Raw genomic sequence first — 6,000 nt, 5'->3', positions numbered from 1 at the left:
TATATATACATATTTACATACATATATATACACGTGTATATATAGATATATATATACACATATATATGTATATATATAAATATATGTATATTTACTTGTAATTTAAAGTTATATATACATATGTATATATACACATATATATATACACATATATGTATGTATTTACATATGTATATATACATACATACATATGTATATATACATATGAATATGTATATATACATATATTTACTTGTATTTTAAAGTTATATAAAGAAAATGTATCTTCAAAAATTTTTGCAAAAATAAATTGTCTTGGAATGTTTATATACATACACATATATACATTTACATACACGTATATATACATATTTACATATATATACACACACATATATATACACGTGTATATATAGATATATATACACTATACACATATATGTATATATATTAGGGGTGGGCAAATTAATGCGTTAATTACGAGTTAACTCATCAATCTATTAACGCCGACAATTATTTTATCGCACATTTGCGTATGTTGTTTACATGCTTTTATTTTGTTAACGCCTTTTCTTAACAAGACGTCGTCGCCCGGATTGACTTCGGCGTCGAGGGGCTGTTGGTAAAGATGGAATATTTGGCAAAAATACCAGACAATTCTGCAAATTTCATGGCTGGCTTACAGCGTGGTCACTCCGGGATCACTTACGACCGCCAGACAATTCTGGATGTGGATAGATCGGGCCGTTTTGGACTGAATGACGCATGCTTGCTAGACCGGCTAGCTAGCATGGGAATACTTTGCCGGCTACATCCAGCGGCTTGTGAAGCAGCGGAGTATATGTGTAGTCTTTCTATTTATGAATAATGCAGACGAGGAGTGTTGGCTGTGTGACAATCTTTCACTTAATTTCTGATAGTTTTTCGTGTTTTGTACTTTATTTCCTGTTCAGTGCTCTTATTTTGTTATACTTCCTGTTTACTCCGCTGAGCACTGTTTTTGTCACACTCGCCGTTGATTGGCAGCGGTCCTCAGCTGCTGTCAATCAACACAGGTCTATTTATGTTTATGTTAATATCATGTTGAGAACGTTACTTTGCACGACTGCTTTATGTTTATTTGTTTTCTTATGAGTGCCACATTAAATTCATCTTACCTTCACTACTTTCTCCTTGATTCTTGCATACTCGGGGACACACAACAGCAGACATGCGAGTTCCTAACAGGCTGAGTTCTTAACGTTTACTTTCAGAGCATGCATATCACAACATACAAGATGCTGTCATGGCGACACAACAACCTATACCGGGCTACCGCGCATGCTCGTCACTCCTGTTGCATGCTGGGTAGGGTAGTTCTTTATTTCCCTGGCTCATAACAATATAGTACCATGTATATGATGCGTTCAGTTTATCAAAGCACCAAGCAAACAATCGGAAAATTCCCATCATATCAATTCCTAGATATGGTCATAATTATTTTAAGTGCACTACGCAGAATAAACACATTATTAATATTGCTAGTAAGGATAATTTGGTCAAAAATTCCCTAAAACAGCCCACTACCTATCATATAGGTTTTTTTAAACATAAGATCCCTGAAAAAAAAAATGTTTCTGCGGTTACCTCAGAAATTCCCTGTTCAGATGTTATGATTGTGGCTCAGAGATTTGTATGTCGATTATATTTATTTTCCGTAACAAACAGGATAACTTAAATACCCTGGCAGTGGCAATAAGCTTAAATGTTTGTATTTACATTTTTTGAGTTGATTTTCATAAAATATGCTATTTAACTGCTACTGTTTAACAAGGACTGATTTAAATTGTGTTTGCACAACAAATGTTTTGGCGCTCTTGTTCATGTGGGAGAATATTCCAATAAAGGTGCACTACACACTACTTTTGAATTCATTGTTGGGCTTTGCGTATACAATGCAGTTAATCGCGATTAATCGGAGAAATAGTGCGATTAACTTCGATTAAAATTTTTAACCGTTGCCCAGCCCTAATATATATATATATATGTATATTTACTTGTAATTTAAAGTGATATATGCATATACACATATGTATATTCATATGTATACATATATATATATACACACATACATATGTATATATATATATACACATACGTATATGTATATATATATATATGTATATATATTTATATACATATATTTACTTGTAATTTAAAGTTATATAAAGAAAATGTATCTTCAAAAGTTTTTGCAAAAAGAAATTGTCTTAGACGGTAGACAGTGATTTTTAGTAAAAAAAATAAAAAATAAATGTGTAGTTACTTGACATGATAATGCAATTACCAATAAAATTATATACATAATGATAAGTTACAATGTAATTCTCTTCTACTGTGCATGCAATAAAAAAAAAGTGGTGCTTGGTCAAATGGACTGAGTAAGAAAATAAATAGTAAAATACTTTTAGAAATAAAAATGAATGTGTTGTTACTTGATACAATAATGCAATTAACAATTTTGATTACAAAAAATAAGATACTCACTTTTACAAATAAAAATAAAATGTGTAATATACAAAGCAATAAATAAAACATATATAATGTGTTTTTTGTTTTTTTTACCAAATGTCCAGAAAAAAGCATTCCAACAAAAAAAAACATTCACTCTTAGAATCCAATATGAATCAATAAGCAGTATTATAAGACAATATGGTTTATTTACCAGACATATTGATCATGTAAAAAGAAGTGTAGAGTAACTGGAAGGAAACACGTCGTGGAATCACAGTGTTACTAGCAAACATAAATAAATGGTCAAGTACTCCATCTGTATACATAACATTATCAGTCTCATACATTCAGCCTTTTGTTTTCCTTCCTAAATGTGGGGAAATCAAACATTAAAAGGCTTCAGTATCCGTCCAGCTCCAAAAATCCCCGCTTTCCTTCTGACTGATTTGGAAATAACCCATAATGCTGAGTAGTAAAAGGCTCCACCAGATCTGTGGTAATAATTCCCCACTTCTACACACGTAAAATCCACAAACACTTCTTTTCCACACACAACAGTGCACAATCACAAACTAACACTAGAAAAAAAAAGGGGGCTCCGTCACATCCGTCCTCATGCGTCTCCAACTTTCAATCTCTCCGTTTTTATTCCTCGCAGGCAAGATTGACGATCCGGATTCTAGGCGGTGCTCGGGCAACACTTCCAACTTTTGCTTGATTCAGTACCAAGCGACAGCGCGACCTGTAAATATATGTACAGTCCAACAATGGCGTCGATTTTTTTTTTTTTTTTTGCTCCTTGCTCGTTACTCATCGACGTCCCAGCCTGTGGAAGAGTTTTTTTTCCCCACATTGATACCGTAAAGAAAAAGGATAACGCGCGTGGGAGAAGACTGCACTTGAATTGTTTCCTTCCTGAAAGTCGGGGGGAAGATTGAGGCACATGCACCAAAGATGCATTTTGGGCGCGCTAAAAGTTTGTAAGAACGCCCCCTGCTGGTGACTTTTGCAGCCCATTGGCTGATGCTAATTAGCTCATCAAAAATACAGAGGCTAAGTAAACATAAAGCATATTTAAACACACTTTTGAACAGTCTAACTCTTTTCAAATAGCAAGATAAACTTCTTTATTTTAGTAAAATCCAACAAAGTGGGTCCCTTTAGTACTTTAGCGCCGCCCTAGTGGCTCCCTGGATCTCGTTCAGAGATGTGTGAAAAAGGAAAGAGATAAAAAAAAAAGAATATAGTTTTTGTTTTAATATATTTTCTGTAGGACAACAAACCTTCCTAATTAGAAATCCCACCATTTATATTAAACATGCTTCACTGATGAGAGTATTTGGCAGGCACATTTTTTGTCCTAATTTCAGCGATCCCCGAACTCATCATAGTTTGTTTACATGTACAACTTTCTCCGATGCTGCTACAGAAAGACGTATTCTATGCAACTTCTTCTTTGTTTCATTTTGTCCACCGGACGTTTTATGCTGTGCGTGAATGCACAAAAGTGAGCTTTGTTGATTTTTTTATGTTACTTGCTGGAGTCCTTATCAGGCATATTTGGTCAATCCATGACTGCAGGCTAATCGATGCTAACATGCTATTTTAAGCTAATCTCGTTTGTAGGTATATTTCATCTAATTTAATGTCCTTCACTTATGTCCTCTGTGTATTTAATTTACATTTGCATGTCTCATGACACATTATCTGTAATATTGGTTGCATTTCTCATAGTTTTTTGTGTGCCATGTTGTTCCAGACCACAGCAAACGTTACCCAGCTTGCAAAAATGTTAATAAATCCATTAGAAGAAGACAGCCTGCCGTTTTCTTAAACTTGGACACACACATCTTTACCTTTGATTTTTTCTGAGCCAGTCATTTCTAGAAGTTCTCTCACCCTCTCACAAGCCTCCAATTTACTCATGATTTGCAATGTTGCAAAAAAATGTGTAGAATAAAAATTAAAATACAACATTTCGGTCAACGAAAATTTTACGTCAGCCTTTGGTAGTAGGCTAATATAGCTAATATGGACACTTACGTCACATGTTGCCTTCGTCACAACACTTAACTAAGACTTTTAAAGTCATTTTGATAGTAGGCTAATATAGCTACTAGGGCTGCGAACCATTGGGTGTCCCACGATTCGATTCAATATCGATTCTTGGGGTCGCGATTCGATGATATATTGATTTTTTCGTTTCAAAGCGATTCCCGATTCAAAAACGATATTTTTCCGATTCAAAACGATTCTGTATTCATTCAATGCATACGATTTCAGCAGGATCTACCCCAGTTGGATTGATTAAACAAAACAAAAAAAAAAAAGATTAAAAAAAAAAAGAGAATCGATTCTGAATCGCACAACGTGAGAATCGCGATTCGTATTTGAATCTATTTTTTCCCACACCCCTAATAGCTACTATAGACACTTGCAACATGTGTTGCATTCATTATAAGACTTATATAAGACTTTTAATTTTTTGCGGCTCCAGACAGATTACATTTTTTTATTTTTGGTCCAATATGGCTCTTTCAACATTTTGGGTTGCCGACCCACTAATCCACTATGCTAAGCTAAGCTAACAATAGTCTCCCAATGATAAGACATGAGTCTCAATCTTCTCACAGGACTTTCAGCATGACAATAAATAAATCAGAGCAGGGATTCCCAAACAGGCTTCAAAGGATCACTCCATTAAATATTGTAACACAGTGTTACTGTTCAAACCGTGTGTAATGTTAGTGGCCAAAATATTACGTATACTTGTCAGATAAAACCTCTGCCTTGTTTTTTTTAATGAATACTTGGCCCTACCACGCTACTGTACTTCAATGTGGGTCATTATGGTGGCACTTGGAGCGTTCATTTTCAAAAACTGTACAGTGAGTGAACACAATACAGTTCAAGCATCCCCGGAAAAAACGATTTTCCGGCGCATTTTTTGTGTTCATTGCCAAACCCTGACACGGTTTACTCGCTCTAACAATTTATTTAAACCTTAAAACGTGACTTAAGTTAGCTAGTAAGGTTAGGAAAAAACATTTGTCTTTATTTTTTCCGAGGGTTTTCTTGCCTCGCACCTGAAACCGACTTCATTGGAGGATTTGCCAATCTAATAAATTCATTAATAATGATTTCATTATTTTGACTTTGGCTGCGTTCACACTTGTGGTTTGGTACTTTGGTCCGGACCAAAAAAAAAAAATCTAAATAAAAAAGACATTTGTGATCACTTAGGGCTCCTATTTTCATGTTTACACTCAAGCACGTTTCTATTAATGCGTCAGGGCGAAGTAATGTGTGTATGCACGCAACAACAGCTTCTTCTTCCTGGCCGGATGTGAATACACCGACTACTAATAACGATAATAGTATTTCACTTGTGTACTGATTTTATGAGATTACATCCTCGGCCATTTTATAGTGTCTGATACGATATTTCTAAAAAACAGTGGCATAGTTCAATGATCCAGACACGATTGTTTTGACTTTAACGTCCCAGGATGTCCAAACGTACAGCGT

Source organism: Nerophis ophidion, linkage group LG29, assembly GCF_033978795.1.
Source record: "Nerophis ophidion isolate RoL-2023_Sa linkage group LG29, RoL_Noph_v1.0, whole genome shotgun sequence".
Taxonomy (NCBI): domain Eukaryota; kingdom Metazoa; phylum Chordata; class Actinopteri; order Syngnathiformes; family Syngnathidae; genus Nerophis; species Nerophis ophidion.
Note: the sequence above shows the minus strand (reverse complement) of the source record.